The sequence below is a fragment of the Heterodontus francisci genome, chromosome 12 (assembly GCF_036365525.1).
Source record: "Heterodontus francisci isolate sHetFra1 chromosome 12, sHetFra1.hap1, whole genome shotgun sequence".
NCBI lineage: Eukaryota > Metazoa > Chordata > Chondrichthyes > Heterodontiformes > Heterodontidae > Heterodontus > Heterodontus francisci.
The window spans coordinates 118332909-118352009 of record NC_090382.1 but is presented as its reverse complement, the minus strand read 5'-3'; positions in this window follow the sequence as shown (position 1 = coordinate 118352009).

Here is a 19101-nt window from a genome sequence, read left to right as displayed (position 1 = left end):
CTAGTGGTGTATCGCAAGGATCTGTTTTGGGGCCACTGCTGTTTGTCATTTTTATAAATGACCTGGAAGAGGGTGTAGAAGGGTGGGTTAGTAAATTTGCGGATGACACTAAGGTCGGTGGAGTTGTGGATAGTGCCGAAGGATGTTGTAGGGTACAGAGGGACATAGATAGGCTGCAGAGCTGGGCTGAGAGATGGCAAATGGAGTTTAATGCGGAAAAGTGTGAGGTGATTCACTTTGGAAGGAGTAACAGGAATGCAGAGTACTGGGCTAATGGGAAGATTCTTGGTAGTGTAGATGAACAGAGAGATCTTGGTGTCCAGGTGCATAAATCCCTGAAGGTTGCTACCCAGGTTAATAGGGCTGTTAAGAAGGCATATGGTGTGTTAGCTTTTATTAGTAGGGGGATCGAGTTTCGGAGCCACGAGGTCATGCTGCAGCTGTACAAAACTCTGGTGAGACTGCACCTGGAGTATTGCGTGCAGTTCTGGTCACCGCATTATAGGAAGGATGTGGAAGCTTTGGAAAGGGTGCAGAGGAGATTTACTAGGATGTTGCCTGGTCTGGAGGGAAGGTCTTACGAGGAAAGGCTGAGGGACTTGAGGTTGTTTTCGTTGGAGAGAAGGAGGAGGAGAGGTGACTTAATAGAGACATATAAGATAATCAGAGGGTTAGATAGGGTGGATAGTGAGAGTCTTTTTCCTCGGATGGTGATGGCAAACACGAGGGGACATAGCTTTAAGTTGAGGGGTGATAAATATAGGACAGATGTCAGAGGTAGTTTCTTTACTCAGAGAGTAGTAGGGGCGTGTAACGCCCTGCCTGCAGCAGTAGTAGACTCGCCAACTTTAAGGGCATTTAAGTGGTCATTGGATAGACATATGGATGAAAATGGAATAGTGTAGGTCAGATGGTTTCACAGGTCGGCGCAACATCGAGGGCCGAAGGGCCTGTACTGCGCTGTCATGTTCTAATTCTAATTCTAATTATGTCGAGTACCAGTGGTCAGAGTCACACGACAGGAGTGTCAACAAACTCAAAAAGGTAGTCTGCAAGGAGACAAGTCTGTCATACTACAACAGAAAGGAACCTGTCACTCTGCAAGTAGATGCTTCTACAAAAGTACTGGGAGCAGCCCTGGTACAAGAGAGAAAACCAATAGCATTTGCATCCAAAGCTCTAACCTCAGCTGAGACAAGGTATGCCAACATAGAAAGAGAGAGAGCTTTTGGCAGTCGTGTATGGATGTGGGAAGTTCCACACATATCTCTATGGGAGAAAGTTCATAGTGGAGAATGATCATCATCCACTGGAACAGACATGCAAGAAAAATCTATGTAAAGCACCAGCAAGACTGCAGAGATTACTCTTAAGGCTTCAGAGTTATGATTTCACTCTGAAATACAAGCCAGGAAGAGAACTGGTCCTGGCAGACACCCTATCTCGGTTGTCGCTACATGAGAAACATGAGATCGAAGATCTAGGTATAAAGATTCATCACCGAGTGAATGTAACACCATCGAAACTGAGTCCAGTTAGAGATGAGACCAGCAAAGATGAGGAGTTACAGATGCTATCTCAACAAGTGATCCACGGATGGTCTGATAAGATACAACACAGACAGCCAGCAATACAGCAGTACTGGTCTATCAGAGATGACATCTCACTAGAAGATGGTGTTCTGCTGACCGGATCCAGAATAATCAAACCCAAAACAATGCAGGAAGAACTTCTCCAAAAGAGACACGAAGGTCATATGGGAATGGAGAAGTGTAAGCTCAGAGCCAAATCAGCTGTGTACTGGATAGACATATACAAAGATATCGAAAACATGTTGTCTACATGCAATGTATGGCAAAAGTACAAAAACACACAGTAGAAAGAGGAGATGATAGCTGCTGAAGTACCACCCAGACCATCAAGACCATGGCATATTGTAGAAGTTGATTTATTCACACATAATCAAGAATGGTATCTCATAGTCACAGACTACTACTCAAACTTCCCTTTTATCCGGAAGATGAAAGACTTGAGAACCACGACAATAATCTCAGCAGTACGAGTTCTGTTTGCTGAGCAAGGGATTCCTGAAAGGTTAATATGTGACAATGGCACCCAATTTATATCCAGAGAATTTAAGGAATTCACTGACTAGTATAGGTTCAACATCATCACCTCATCACCACACTACCCACGGGGACACGGATTTATAGAAAGACACGTCCAGACGGTCAAAAGAACACTGGTGAAATGCCAAGAGACGACGGAACATCCAAACCTGACCTTACTGTCACTCGGATCCACACCTCTCAAGGCTGACATGAAATCACCTGCAGAGCTGTTAAATGGAAGAAAATATAAGACAACTCTGCCAAGCAAAATACATCCTTCAAGTGACCAGGAGGAAGTGAGACAACAACTCCGGAGTATCACAGCAGAGCCGGAGAATCACTGCGGAGCCAGAGAATCACAGCGGTGCCGGAGAATCACAGCGGAGCCGGAGAATCACAGCGGAGCCGGAGAATCACAGCAGAGCCGGAGAATCACAGCGGAGCCGGAGAATCACAGCGGTGCCGGAGAATCACAGCGGAGTCGGAGAATCACAGCGGTGCCGGAGAATCACAGCAGAGCCGGAGAATCACAGCGGAGCCGGAGAATCACAGCAGAGCCGGAGAATCACAGCGGAGTCGGAGAATCACAGCAGAGCTGGAGAATCACAGCGGAGCCGGAGAATCACAGCGGATCCGGAGAATCACAGTGGAGTCGGAGAAGCACAGCAGAGCTGGAGAATCACAGCGGAGCCGAAGAATCACAGCGGATCCGGAGAATCACAGCAGAGCCGGAGAATCACAGCGGAGCCGGAGAATCACAGCAGAGCCGGAGAATCACAGCGGAGCCGGAGAATCACAGCAGAGCCGGAGAATCACAGCGGAGTCGGAGAAGCACAGCAGAGCTGGAGAATCACAGTGGAGTCGGAGAATCACAGCGGAGCCGGAGAATCACAGCAGAGCCGGAGAATCACAGCGGAGTCGGAGAAGCACAGCAGAGCTGGAGAATCACAGTGGAGTCGGAGAAGCACAGCAGAGCTGGAGAATCACAGCGGAGTCGGAGAATCACAGCGGATCCGGAGAATCACAGCGGATCCGGAGAATCACAGTGGAGTCGGAGAAGCACAGCAGAGCTGGAGAATCACAGCGGAGCCGAAGAATCACAGCGGATCCGGAGAATCACAGCAGAGCCGGAGAATCACAGCGGAGCCGGAGAATCACAGCAGAGCCGGAGAATCACAGCGGAGCCGGAGAATCACAGCAGAGCCGGAGAATCACAGCGGAGTCGGAGAAGCACAGCAGAGCTGGAGAATCACAGTGGAGTCGGAGAATCACAGCGGAGCCGGAGAATCACAGCAGAGCCGGAGAATCACAGCGGAGTCGGAGAAGCACAGCAGAGCTGGAGAATCACAGTGGAGTCGGAGAAGCACAGCAGAGCTGGAGAATCACAGCGGAGTCGGAGAATCACAGCGGATCCGGAGAATCACAGCGGATCCGGAGAATCACAGCAGAGCTGGAGAATCACAGTGGAGCCGGAGAATAACAGCGGATCCGGAGAATCACAGCGGATCCGGAGAATCACAGCAGAGCTGGAGAATCACAGCGGAGTCGGAGAATCACAGCGGATCCGGAGAATCACAGCGGATCCGGAGAATCACAGCAGAGCTGGAGAATCACAGCGGAGTCGGAGAATCACAGTGGAGTCGGAGAAGCACAGCGGAGCTGGAGAATCACAGCGGAGTCGGAGAATCACAGCGGAGCCGGAGAATAACAGCGGATCCGGAGAATCACAGCAGAGCTGGAGAATCACAGCGGAGTCGGAGAATCACAGCGGAGCCGGAGAATCACTGCGGAGCCGGAGAATCACTGCGGAGCCGGAGTATCGATCTGGAGCCGGAGAATCGCTGCAGAGCCGGAGAATCACAGCGGAGTCGGAGAATCACAGCGGAGCCGGAGAATCACAGCAGAGCTGGAGAATCACAGCGGAGCCGGAGAATCACTGCAGAGCGGGAGAATCACAGCAGAGCCGGAGAATCACTGCGGAGTCGGAGAATCACTGCGGAACCGGTTAATCACAGCGGAGCCGGAGAATCACAGCGGAGTCAGAGAATCCCCGTGGATCCGGAGAATTACAGCGGAGCCGGAGAATCACAGCGGAGCCGGAGAATTACTGCGGAGTCGGAGAATCGCTGCGGAGCCGGAGAATCACAGCGGAGCCAGAGAATCACAGCGAAGCCGGAGAATCACAGCGGAGCCGGAGAATCACAGCGGAGCCGGAGAATCACAGCGGAGCCGGAGAATCACAGCGGAGCCAGAGAATCACAGCGGAGCCAGAGAATCACAGTGGAGCCGGAGAATTACTGCGGAGCCGAAGAATCACAGTGGAGCCGGAGAATCACAGCGGAGCCGGAGAATGACAGCGGAGCCAGAGAATCACAGCGGAGCCGAAGAATCACAGCGGAGCCGGAGAATCACTGCGGAGCCAGAGAATCACAGCGGAGCCGGAGAATCACTGCGGAGCCGGAGAATCACAGCGGAGCCGGAGAATCACAGCGGAGCCGAAGAATCACAGCGGAGCCGATGAATCACAGCGGAGCCGGAGAATCACTGCGGAGCCAGAGAATCACAGCGGAGCCGGAGAATTACAGCGGAGCCGGAGAATCACAGCGGAGCCGGAGAATCACTGCGGAGCCAGAGAATCACAGCGGAGCCGGAGAATTACTGCGGAGTCGGAGAATCGCTGCGGAGCCGGAGAATCACAGCGGAGCCAGAGAATCACAGCGAAGCCGGAGAATCACAGCGGAGCCGGAGAATCACAGCGGAGCCGGAGAATCACAGCGGAGCCGGAGAATCACTGCGGAGCCAGAGAATCACAGCGGAGCCGGAGAATCACTGCGGAGCCGGAGAATCACAGCGGAGCCGAAGAATCACAGCGGAGCCGATGAATCACAGCGGAGCCGGAGAATCACTGCGGAGCCGGAGAATCACTGCGGAGCCGGAGAATCACAGCGGAACCGGAGAATCACAGTGAAGCCAGAGAATCACAGCGGAGCCGGAGAATCACAGCGGAGCTGGAGAATCACAGCGGAGCCGGAGTATCACAGCAGAGCCGGAGAATCACAGCGGAGTCGGAGAATCACAGCGGTGCCGGAGAATCACAGCGGAGCCGGAGAATCAATCCGGAGACGGAGAATCAATCCGGAGCCGGAGAATCGATCCGGAGCCGAAGAATAACAGCGAAGCCGGAGAATCACAGCGGTGCCGGAGAATCACAGCGGAGCCGGAGAATCAATCCGGAGACGGAGAATCAATCCGGAGACGGAGAATCAATCCGGAGCCGGAGAATCGATCCGGAGCCGAAGAATAACAGCGAAGCCGGAGAATCACAGTGAAGCCGGAGAATCACAGCGGAGTGGGAGAATCACAGCAGAGCTGGAGAATCACAGCGGAGCTGGAGAATCACAGCAGAGCCGGAGAATCACAGCGTAGCCGGAGAATCACAGCGGAGCCGAAGAATCACAGCGAAGCCGGAGAATCACAGCGAAATCGGAGAATCACAGCGGAGCCGGAGAATAACAGCATGGCTGGAGAATCACAGCGGAGCCGGAGATTCACAGCGGAGCTGGAGAATCACAGCGGAGCCGGAGATTCACAGCGGAGCCGGAGAATCACTGCGGAGCCGGAGAATCGATCCGGAGCCGGAGAATCACAGCAGAGCTGGAGAATCACAGCGGAGTCGGAGACTCGCTGCGGAGCCGGAGAATCACAGCGGAGTCGGAGAATCGATCCGGAGCCGGAGAATCACAGCAGAGCTGGAGAATCACAGCGGAGTCGGAGAATCACAGCGGAGTCCGAGAATCACAACGGAGTCCGAGAATCACAGCGGAGCCGGAGAATCACTGCGGAGCCGGAGAATCACAGCGGAGTCGGAGAATCACAGTGGAGCCGGAGAATCACAGCGGAGTCGGAGAATCACAACGGAGTCCGAGAATCACAGCGGAGCCGGAGAATCACAGCGGAGTCGGAGAATCACAACGGAGTCCGAGAATCACAGTGAAGCCAGAGAATCACATCGGAGGCAGTTAATCACAGCGGAGCCGGAGAATCACAGTGAAGCCAGAGAATCACAGTGAAGCCAGAGAATCACATCGGAGCCAGAGAATCACAGCAGAGCCGGAGAATCACAGCAGAGCCGGAGAATCACAGTGAAGCCGGAGAATCACAGCGGAGACAGAGAATAACAGCAGAGCCGGAGAATCACAGTGAAGCCGGAGAATCACAGCGGAGACAGAGAATAACAGCGAAGCCAGAGAATCACAGCGGAGCCAGAGAATCACTGCGGAGCCAGAGAATCACAGCGGAGACAGAGAATAACAGCGAAGCCAGAGAATCACAGCGGAGCCAGAGAATCACTGCAGAGCCGTAGAATCACTGCGGAGCCGTAGAATCACAGCGGAAACGGAGAATCACAGCGTAGCCGGAGAATCACAGCGGAGTCGGAAAATCACAGCGGAGTCCGAGAATCACAGCGGAGCCGGAGAATCACAGCGAAGCCGAAGAATCACAGCGGAGTCGGAAAATCACAGCGGAGTCCGAGAATCACAGCGGAGCCGGAGAATCACAGCGAAGCCGAAGAATCACAGCGGAGTCGGAAAATCACAGCGGAGTCCGAGAATCACAGCGGAGTCGGAGAATCACTGTGGATCCGGAGAATCACAGCGGAGCCGGAGAATTACTGAGGAGTCGGAGAATCGCTGTGGAGCCGGAGAATCACAGCAAAGCTGGAGAATTACTGCGGAGCCAAAGAATCACTGCAGAACCCGAGATCGCTGCGGAGCCGGAGAATCACTATGGAGCCGGAGAATATCTACGGAGCGGGAGAATCACTGCGGAGCGGCAGAATCACTGCGGAGCGGAGAATCACTGCGGAGTCGGAGAATCACAGCGGAGCCGGAGAATCACAGCAGAGCTGGAGAATCACAGCAGAGCGGCAGAATCACTGCGGAGTCGGAGAATCACAGCAGAGCTGGAGAATCACAGCGGAGCCGGAGAATCACAGCGGAGCCGGAGAATCACAGCGGAGCCGGAGAATCACAGCAGAGCTGGAGAATCACAGCGGAGCCGGAGAATCACAGTGGAGTCGGAGAAGCACAGCAGAGCCGGAGAATGACAGCGGAGTCGGAGAATCACAGCGGAGCGGGAGAATCACTGCGGAGTCGGAAAAACACTGTGGAGCAGCAGAATTACTGCGGAGCGGAGAATCACTGCGGAGTCGGAGAATCACAGCGGAGCCGGAGAATCGCAGCAGAGCCGGAGAATCACAGCAGAGCTGGAGAATCACAGCGGAGTCGGAGAATCGCTGCAGAGCCGGAGAAACACAGCAGAGCTGGAGAATCACAGCAGAGCTGGAGAATCACAGCAGAGCTGGAGAATCACAGCGGAGTCGGAGAATCGCTGCAGAGCCGGAGAAACACTGCGGAGTCGGAGAATCACTGCGGAACCGGTTAATCACAGCAGAGCAAGAGAATCACAGCAGAGCTGGAGAATCACAGCGGAGCCGGAGAATCACTGTGGAGCGGGAGAATCACTGTGGAGCCAGAGAATCACAGCAGAGCCGGAGAATCACTGCGGAACCGGTTAATCACAGCGGAGCCGGAGAATCACTGTGGATCCGGAGAAGCACTGCGGAGCCGGAGAATCACTACGGAGTCGGAGAATCACAGCGGAGCCGGAGGATCACAGCGGAGCCGGAGAAGCACAGCAGAGCTCGAGAATCACAGCGGAGTCGGAGAATCACAGCAGAGCTCGAGAATCACAGCGGAGTCGGAGAATCACAGCATAGCCGGAGAATCGCTGCAGAGCCGGAGAATCACAGCGGAGTCGGAGAATCACAGCGGAGCCGGAGAATCACAGCAGAGCTGGAGAATCACAGCGGAGCCGGAGAATCACTGCGGAGCGGGAGAATCACTGTGGAACCGGTTAATCACAAAAGAGCCAGAGAATCACAGCGGAGCCGGAGAATCACAGCGAAGCCGGAGAATCACAGCAGAGCTGGAGAATCACAGCGGAGCCGGAGAATCACTGCGGAGCGGGAGAATCACTGTGGAACCGGTTAATCACAAAAGAGCCAGAGAATCACAGCAGAGCTGGAGAATCACAGTGGAGTCGGAGAATCACTGTGGATCCGGAGAATCGCTGCGGAGCCGGAGAATTACTGCGGAGTCGGAGAATCGCTGTGGAGCCGGAGAATCACAGCGAAGCTGGAGAATTACTGCGGAGCCAAAGAATCACTGCAGAACCCGAGATCGCTGCGGAGCCGGAGAATCACTATGGAGCCGGAGAATATCTACGGAGCGGGAGAATCACTGTGGAGCCGGAGAAACACTGCGGAGCGGCAGAATCACTGCGGAGCGGAGAATCACTGCGGAGTCGGAGAATCACAGCGGAGCCGGAGAATCACAGCAGAGCCGGAGAATGACAGCGGAGTCGGAGAATCACAGCGGAGCGGGAGAATCACTGCGGAGTCGGAAAAACACTGCGGAGCAGCAGAATTACTGCGGAGCGGAGAATCACTGCGGAGTCGGAGAATCACAGCGGAGCCGGAGAATCGCAGCAGAGCTGGAGAATCACAGCGGAGCCGGAGAATCACAGTGGAGTCGGAGAAGCACAGCAGAGCTCGAGAATCACAGCGGAGTCGGAGAATGACAGCGGAGTCGGAGAATCACAGTGGAGTTGGAGAAGCACAGCAGAGCTCGAGAATCACAGCGGAGCCGGAGAATGACAGCGGAGTCGGAGAATCACAGTGGAGTTGGAGAAGCACAGCAGAGCTCGAGAATCACAGCGGAGCCGGAGAATGACAGCGGAGTCGGAGAATCACAGCGGAGCCGGAGAATCACTGCGGAGCCGGAGAATCACTACGGAGTCGGAGAATCACAGCGGAGCCGGAGAATCTCAGCGGAGCCGGAGAAGCACAGCAGATCTCGAGAATCACAGCGGAGTCGGAGAATCACAGTGGAGTCGGAGAAGCACAGCAGAGCTCGAGAATCACAGCGGAGCCGGAGAATGACAGCGGAGTCGGAGAATCACAGCGGAGCCGTAGAATCACTGCGGAGCCGGAGAATCACTACGGAGTCGGAGAATCACAGCGGAGCCGGAGAATCTCAGCGGAGCCGGAGAAGCACAGCAGAGCTCGAGAATCACAGCGGAGTCGGAGAATCACAGCGGAGCCGGAGAATCACTGCGGAGCCGGAGAATCACTGCGGAGCCGGAGTATCGATCCGGAGCCGGAGAATCGCTGCAGAGCCGGAGAATCACAGCGGAGTCGGAGAATCACAGTGGAGCCGGAGAATCACAGCAGAGCTGGAGAATCACAGCGGAGCCGGAGAATCACTGCGGAGCGGGAGAATCACTGTGGAGCCAGAGAATCACAGCAGAGCCGGAGAATCACTGTGGAACCGGTTAATCACAAAAGAGCCAGAGAATCACAGCGGAGCCGGAGAATCACTGCGGAGTCGGAGAATCACTGTGGATCCGGAGAATTACAGCGGAGCCGGAGAATCACAGCGAAGCTGGAGAATTACTGCGGAGCCAAAGAATCACTGCAGAACCCGAGATCGCTGCGGAGCCGGAGAATCACTATGGAGCCGGAGAATATCTACGGAGCGGGAGAATCACTGTGGAGCCGGAGAAACACTGCGGAGTCGGAGAATCACAGTGGAGTCGGAGAAGCACAGCAGAGCTGGAGAATCACAGCGGAGCCGGAGAATGACAGCGGAGTCGGAGAATCACAGCGGAGCGGGAGAATCACTGCGGAGTCGGAAAAACACTGCGGAGCAGCAGAATCACTGCGGAGCGGAGAATCACTGCGGAGTCGGAGAATCACAGCGGAGCCGGAGAATCGCAGCAGAGCTGGAGAATCACAGCGGAGCCGGAGAATCACAGTGGAGTCGGAGAAGCACAGCGGAGCCGGAGAATCACAGTGGAGTCGGAGAAGCACAGCAGAGCTCGAGAATCACAGCGGAGCCGGAGAATGACAGCGGAGTCGGAGAATCACAGCGGAGCCGGAGAATCACTGCGGAGCCGGAGAATCTCAGCGGAGCCGGAGAAGCACAGCAGAGCTCGAGAATCACAGCGGAGTCGGAGAATCACAGCGGAGCCGGAGAATCACTGCGGAGCCGGAGAATCACTGCGGAGCCGGAGAATCACTACGGAGTCGGAGAATCACAGCGGAGCCGGAGAATCTCAGCGGAGCCGGAGAAGCACAGCAGAGCTCGAGAATCACTGCGGAGCCGGAGAATCACTGCGGAGCCGGAGTATCGATCCGGAGCCGGAGAATCGCTGCAGAGCCGGAGAATCACAGCGGAGTCGGAGAATCACAGCGGAGCCGGAGAATCACAGCAGAGCTGGAGAATCACAGCGGAGCCGGAGAATCACTGCGGAGCGGGAGAATCACTGTGGAGCCAGAGAATCACAGCAGAGCCGGAGAATCACTGTGGAACCGGTGAATCACTGCGGAGTCGGAGAATCACAGCGGAGCCGGAGAATTACTGCGGAGTCGGAGAATCGCTGCGGAGCCGGAGAATCACAGCGAAGCTGGAGAATTACTGCGGAGCCAAAGAATCACTGCAGAACCCGAGATCGCTGCGGAGCCGGAGAATCACTATGGAGCCGAAGAATATCTACGGAGCGGGAGAATCACTGTGGAGCCGGAGAAACACTGCGGAGCAGCAGAATCACTGCGGAGTCGGAGAATCACTGCGGAGCCGGAGAATCACAGCGGAGCCGGAGAAGCACAGCAGAGCTGGAGAATCACAGCGGAGCCGGAGAATCACAGCGGAGCCGGAGAAGCACAGCAGAGCTCGAGAATCACAGCGGAGTCGGAGAATCACAGCGGAGCCGGAGAATCACTGCGGAGCCGGAGAATCACTGCGGAGCCGGAGTATCGATCCAGAGCCGGAGAATCGCTGCAGAGCCGGAGAATCACAGCGGAGTCGGAGAATCACAGCGGAGCCGGAGAATCACTGCGGAGCCGGAGTATCGATCCAGAGCCGGAGAATCGCTGCAGAGCCGGAGAATCACTGTGGAGCCGGAGAAACACTGCGGAGCAGCAGAATCACTGCGGAGTCGGAGAATCACTGCGGAGCCGGAGAATCACAGCGGAGCCGGAGAAGCACAGCAGAGCTGGAGAATCACAGCGGAGCCGGAGAATCACAGCGGAGCCGGAGAAGCACAGCAGAGCTCGAGAATCACAGCGGAGTCGGAGAATCACAGCGGAGCCGGAGAATCACTGCGGAGCCGGAGTATCGATCCAGAGCCGGAGAATCGCTGCAGAGCCGGAGAATCACAGCGGAGTCGGAGAATCACAGCGGAGCCGGAGAATCACAGCGGAGTCGGAGAATCACAGTGGAGCCGGAGAATTACTGCGGAGTCGGAGAATCGCTGCGGAGCGGGAGAATTATTACGGCCCAAAGAATCACTGCAGAACCCGAGATCGCTGCGGAGCCGGAGAATCACTATGGAGCCGAAGAATATCTACGGAGCGGGAGAATCACTGTGGAGCCGGAGAAACACTGCGGAGCGGCAGAATCACTGCGGAGCGGAGAATCACAGCGGAGCCGGAGAATCACAGTGGAGTCGGAGAAGCACAGCAGAGCTGGAGAATCACAGCGGAGCCGGAGAATGACAGCGGAGTCGGAGAATCACAGCGGAGCCGGAGAATTACTGCGGAGCCGGAGTATCACAGCGGAGTCGGAGAATCACAGCGGAGCCGGAGAATCACAGCAGAGCTGGAGAATCACAGCGGAGCCGAAGAATCACTGCGGAGCGGGAGAATCACTGTGGAGCCAGAGAATCACAGCAGAGCCGGAGAATCACAGCGGAGCCGAAGAATCACTGCGGAGCGGGAGAATCACTGTGGAACCGGTTAATCACAGCGGAGCCAGAGAATCACAGCGGAGCCGGACAATCACTGCGGAGCCGGAGAATCACTGCGGAGCCGGAGTATCGATCCGGAGCCGGAGAATCGCTGCAGAGCCGGAGAATCACAGCAGAGCTGGAGAATCACTGCGGAGCCGGAGAATCACAGCGGAGTCGGAGAATCGTTGCGGAGCCGGAGAATCACATCGGAGTCGGAGAATCACAGCGGAGTCGGAGAATCACAGCGGAGCCGGAGAATCACAGCAGAGCTGGAGAAACACAGCGGAGTCGGAGAATCACAGCGGAGCTGGAGAATCACAGCGGAGTCGGAGAATCACTGTGGATCCGGAGAATCATAGCGGAGCCGGAGAATCACAGCGGAGCCGGAGAATTACTGCGGAGTCGGAGAATCGCTGCGGAGCCGGAGAATCACAGCGGAGCCGGAGAATCATAGCGGAGCCGGAGAATCACAGCAGAGCTGGAGAATCACAGCGGAGCCGGAGAATCACAGCGGAGCCGGAGAATCACAGCGGAGCCGGAGAATCACAGTGGAGTCGGAGAAGCACAGCAGAGCCGGAGAATCACAGTGGAGTCGGAGAATCACAGCGGAGCCGGAGAATCACTGCGGAGCCGGAAAATCACTGCGGAGCCGGGGTATCGATCCGGAGCCGGAGAATCGCTGCAGAGCCGGAGAATCACAGCGGAGTCGGAGAATCACAGCGGAGCCGGAGAATCACAGCAGAGCTGGAGAATCACAGCGGAACCGGTTCATCACAGCCGAGCCAGAGAATCACAGCAGAGCCGGAGAATCACTGCGGAGTCGGAGAATCACAGCGGAGCCGGAGAATTACTGCGGAGTCGCAGAATCGCTGCGGAGCCGGAGAATCACAGCGGAGTCGGATAATCACAGCGGAGCCGGAGAATCACTGTGGATCCGGAGAATCGCTGCGGAGCCGGAGAATCACAGCGAAGCTGGAGAATTACTGCGGAGCCAAAGAATCACTGCAGAGCCCGAGATCGCTGCGGAGCCGGAGAATCACTATGGAGCCGGAGAATATCTACGGAGCGGGAGAATCACTGTGGAGCCGGAGAAACACTGCGGAGCAGCAGAATTACTGCGGAGCGGAGAATCACTGCGGAGTCGGAGAATCACAGCGGAGCCGGAGAATCACAGCAGAGCTGGAGAATCACAGCGGAGCCGGAGAATCACAGTGGAGTCGGAGAAGCACAGCAGAGCTGGAGAATCACAGCGGAGCCGGAGAATGACAGCGGAGTCGGAGAATCACAGCGGGGCGGGAGAATCACTGCGGAGCGGGAGAATCACTGCACAATCATGGGATTATGATATTATTGCTATCACAGAAATGGCTGAGGGAGGGGCAGGACTTGCAACTCAATATTCCAGGGTATAGAATCTTCAGGTGCGATAGGGGAGGGGGTAAAAGAGGAGGTGGTATTGCACTGTTGATCAAGGAGTCAATTACTGCAGTAAGGAGGGATGATATTTTCGAAGGCTCCTCAAATGAGGCCATATGAGTAGAACTTAAAAACAAAATGGGGGAGTGTACTACAGGCCTTCAACAGTCTGGGAGAGATAGAGGAGCAGGTATGGAGGCAAATCTCAGAGAGGTGTAAAAATAATAGGGTAATAATAGTAGGGGATTTCAACTTCCCCAATATTAACTGGGATAGTCTTAGCGCAAAATGCTTAAAGGGGGCGGAATTCTTAAAGTGCATCTCGGAGAGCTTTTTGAGCCAGCACGTAGAAAGTCCTACAAGAGAATGGGCAGTACTGGACCTAATCCTTGGGAATGAAGCCAGTCAAGTGGTAGAAGTGTCAGTGGAGGAACATTTCGGGCATAGTGACCATAACCCTGTAAGATTTAAGGTAGTTATGGAAAAGAGCAAAGATGGACCGAAAATAAACGTACTGAAATGGGGAAAGTCCGATTTTAAGATGGTAAAACAGGATCTGGCCAAAGTGGACTGGGAGCAGCTACTTGTTGGAAAATCGACATCAAATCAAGAGTGGCACAGTGGCGCAGTGGTTAGCACCACAGCCTCACAGCTCCAGGGACCCGGGTTCAATTCTGGGTACTGCCTGTTCGGAGTTTGCAAGTTCTCCCTGTGACCACGTAGGTTTTCGCCAGGTGCTCCGGTTTCCCACAGCCAAAGACTTGCAGGTGATAGGTAATTGGCCATTATAAATTGCCCGTAGTGTAGGTAGGTGGTAGGGAATATGGGTTACTGTAGGATTAGTATAAATGGGTTGTTGGTCGGCACAGACTCAGTGGGCCGAAGGACTTGTTTCAGTGCTGTATACATAAATAAATAAATCAGTGGGAGTGATCCAAAGAGGAAATAGTGAGAGTTCAGAGCCAACATGTACCCGTTATGGTGAAGGGTAGGACCAACATGTCCAAGGAACCCTGGATGTCAAGGGATATAGAGGACTGGATCTGTAAAGAAAAGGAGGCTTATGGCAGATTCAGAATGCTGAAAACAGTGGAGGCACTAGAGGAGTATAGAAAGTGTAGGAGGGGTACTTAAAAAAATAATTAGGAGAGTGAAGAGGGGACATGACAAAACACTGCTGGGCAAGAAAAAGGAAAATCCTAAGGCATTTTATAAGTATATTAAGGGCAAGAGGATAACCAGGGAAAGAGTAGGGTCCATTTGAGTCCAAAGTAGCAATCTGTGTGTGGAACCGGAGGACGTGGTGAGGTTTTAAATAATTACTTTTCATCTGTGTTCACTATGGAGAAGGACGATGTCGGTGTAGAGATCAGCGAGGGGGATTGTGATATACTTGAACATATTAGCATTGAAAAGGAAGAAGTATTAGCTGCTTTAGCAGCCTTAAAAGTGGATAAAACCCCAGGCCCAGATGAGATGTATCCCAGGCTGTTATGTGAGGCAAGGGAGGAGATAGCATGGGCTCTGACACAAATTTTCAAATCCTCTCTGGCCACAGGAGATGTATACCAGAGGACTGGAGGACAGCGAATGTGGTACCATTATTCAAGAAGGGTAGCAGAGATAAACAAGGTAATTACAGGCCGGTTAGTCTAACATCAGTGGTTGGGAAACTATTGGAAAAAATTCTGACAGACTGGATTCATCTGCAGTTGGGGAAGCAGGGATTAATCAGGGATAGTCAGCATGGCTTTGTCATCGGGAGATCGTGTTTGACTAACTTGATTGAATTTTTTGAGGCGGTGACGAAATGTGTAGATGAGGGTAAAGCAGTTGGTGTTGTCTACATGGACTTCAGTAAGGCTTTTGATAATGTCCCCCATGGGAGATTGGTTAAGAAGGTAAGAGCCCATGGGATCTTGGGTAATTTGTAGGACTAGGAGGCAGAGTCTAAAAATTAGAACCAGACCTTTCAGGAGTGAAATTAGGAAACACTTCTACACACAAAGAGTGGCTGAAGTTTGGAACTCTCTTCCACAAATGGCAACTGATGCTAAATCAATTGTTAAGTTTAAAACTGTACTGATAGATTTTTGTTAACCAAAGGTATTAAGGGTACGGGGTAAAGGCAGATGTATGGAGTTAAGTCGCAGAGCAGCCATGATCTCATTGGATGGCAGAACCGCTCGAGGGGCTGAATGGCCTCCTTTTGTCCCTATGTTTGTATGTTCCTGTGATCCTGCCTGACTGTTTAGGTGGACATAAAAGATCCCATAGCATTTCTTCAAGTAAAGAAGGGGAGTTCTCCCCAGTGTTATGGCCAAAATTCGTCCCACAACCAACACCATTAAAAAATAGATTATCCGATCATTTATCTGTGTTCTGCTTGTGGGGCCTGGCTGTGCACAAATTAAACTCTAGTCTCCCTCCAGTCTTTGTGAAACGCTAAGTCAAACTGAGGACATGAAAGGCATTATATAAATGCAAGTTTTTTTTTCTTTTGTAATGAAATGTGAATGAATTCAATTCCATTTCTCTAAAATCACTTCTTCCTATTTGATAGCTTTTAGTATCTCTCCTAATGATGCACCACATTCGATTATGTTCAATTTATATTTCACTTTTGCGCCATTGTTGGGCAGAAAAAAAATAGCTTTCGTCCTAATAAGCTTGATTGGTGCTAATAGAACAACACGTTATTCTATTGCCCAATTTGTAGTCTGGCTCGATGGTGTAATGAGCATGTTTGTCATGGCATTAATCTTTGAGAATACATTGCACCTGCAGACATCACTCACACTTAAATGGAACCACACATGACAGCAAGGCACAGAAGACAGGAAAGAGGAAAGTTGCACAGGATTTACCAACAGAGAGCTACCTCCATCGATCGGTCTGACATCCGCTGTTACTGACAATTTGAATTTAATAAACAGATGGACCTTCTGTTGTGAGGAGTTAATTGAGAATGTGCAGTGTTAATGCACCCAGGCCCTGCCAGTATGCCAAGGTAGAATGACAGCTGCACTCATTCCCTAAGCCACTGGTATCGTTTGGACCTCAGCTGGTGACCCCGTGGGCATTGGTTAGGCATCCGTGTCAAGACGTATCTTTCAAGTCACTGCTGCCTCTGCTCAAGGGAATCAGCTACTACAGGTGCTTCCTACTAGCCTCACAGCAACAGTTGACAACTAAACAGAGATTGTTTGACATTCCAGGACTCCCCAGCACATTGGATGCCACTGACTGTACCCATCTACTCCTATGCTCACCAGCTCGGAATAGAGCTGTTTATTCAGGCAGAAAGAATTTCTCTCAGTCGAATGTACTGGTGCAACACAATATTGTCAATGACATTAAAGTGTCAAATTCCACGGATCAAGTCATAGTTCACACACAGTATTGTCAAGGTGGTTGATTGAAGCATGATCCCTTGTGGGGTATCATATTCTGTGAGGATTTCTTTTTTTTTCACTGTCAAGCTTGTCTTTCTCCATAGGCACAAAATATAGACAGACTGATGCTGTGACTTAAGGGACCTGCGTATGCTGAATTCTGACCAAAGTAAGGGACATGCCAGCCAGACTTGTAAAGGAGCACAGCCTCCCTGTCCCTTACAAGGTCAGAGGGGGCAGGCTCACCCCACAGGGAATTCCCACTTACCCAACTCGTAAGGAACATGAGGTATGGCTGGAGGCTGCCCTGGCCTGTCAGAAAAGGTGGATCAGCCCCTAAAAGGACAGAAGCAGACCTCACGAGGGATCCAGGCTGGAAAAGCAGGCTGGTGCACCCAAGGTGGGGTGGTTTTGTTTTAGTAATTATTAGTGTTGGCCTATTGCACAGCAAAGAGAAGGTGAATAGAGGTGGTTACATGGAATTTCTTGGGGCAGAAACAAGGACAGTCCCTTTTCCAGTGACCAGACACTTGAGTTTGCAGCAACATCAACTTGACAACACAGAAGTGACCGAGGATTTGTCAGTATATGCCTTCAGATGATGCCTTTGAGGGGAAATGCATAAGCAAAGAAAAGGAGGTGGAGCAAGGATAGAACCTTGCCATACTCTGAGGGCAACTGTGTGCGAGTGGGAATAGAAGCTATTACAGACAGACAGCTAGATTGTGAAAGATAGGAGTGGAACCAAGCAAAGGAGTTACACAGAGACAAGGTGGTAGAGGAGGAAGGATAATGTTGTATGGCACATCACTGAAATGGTGGTTGATGACTTTGGTCAGTGCGATACCAGTGTTGTGATAGGCTGCAAGTCAGACTTTTGAACGTGAGATTGTGGGAATAGTGACTATGGATCTGGATGGTGATGTTACGCTTGACCTCCTTAGAAAAGAACGGGAAGAACATCAGAACAAGAGGAGGCTATTTATCCCCTCGAGCCTGTTCCGCCATTCAATGAGATCATGGCTGATCTGCAGCCTAGCCCCATATATCCGCCTTTGTCCCATATCCCTTCCTATCTTTGATTAACAAAAATCTTATCAATTTCAGATTTAAAATTAACTATTGATCTAACATTGATTGCAATTTACATAAGAGAATTCTAAACTTCTACCACCCTTTGTGTGTCGAAGTTTTTCCTAATTTCACTCCTGCAAGGTCTGGCTCTAATTTATAGACTCTGCGCCCTAGTCCTAAACTCTCCAACCAGTGGAAATAGTTTCGGTCCATCTACCCTATCAGTTCCCCTTAATATTTTGAAAACTTCAATCAAATCACTCTTTAGCCTTCTAAATTCCAATGAATACAAGTTTGTGTAATCTCTCCTCGAATTTTAACCCTTAGAGTCCAGGTATCATTCTGGTGAATCTACACTGCACTCCCTCCAAGGCCAATATATCCTTCCTGAGGTGTGGTGCAAGAACAGCTCACAATTCTCCATGTGTGGTCTAATCAGGGCTTTGTGTAGCTGAAGAATGTCTTGTACCCCCTTGTATTGTATTCTTCTAGATATAAAAGCTAGCATTCCATTGGCCTTTCTGATTATTTTCAATCTCTGTTCATGACGTTTTATTGATTTATGTACCTGGACCCCTAAGTCTCTTTGGAGTTCCAATATTTTTTGCTGTTCACCATTTGGAATGTACCCTCATCTATCATTTTTTAGGTCCAAAGTGGATGGCCCCTACAATAAAATCCATTGATCATAGTTTTGCCCATTCACTTAATCCATGAACATCTCTTTATAACTTTACGCTTCCATCATCACTGCTTGCAATGCCACCAATCTCTGTGTCATCAGAAAATTTGGACATGTGGCTTTCTATCCCATCTGGAGAGGATGGATGCACAGCAATTCCTGGAGAGAACGGGCTGCCATTTTGTCAGAGGTGTTGCTTTGCAGTTAGGACATTAAACTGAGGTTCTGTCTGCCTGCACCAACAAAAAAATACTGTTACAGAATAACAATGTGGTTGGTGATCTGGGAGGTGAGATGACTGAATTGAAGGATCTTCTTCATGTGGACCCTTCCTATGAATCCCATTGACCGCAGTTAATGAGCTATGGCTATTATGATTGATCCCAGAAGGTATGTTTGAGGGAAACTCTTGATAACGGCAAATGTCATATTTGGAATTCATCATGTGGTCCAGTAATGTCTATTTTGACCAATCTTTTGTAGTCCAGTAGTTGGAAGGAGCCTTGCTTCGAGAAGATACATTTTTCAATTGGAATATTGAATTGAAATCCAGACTACCTGTGCACATGGC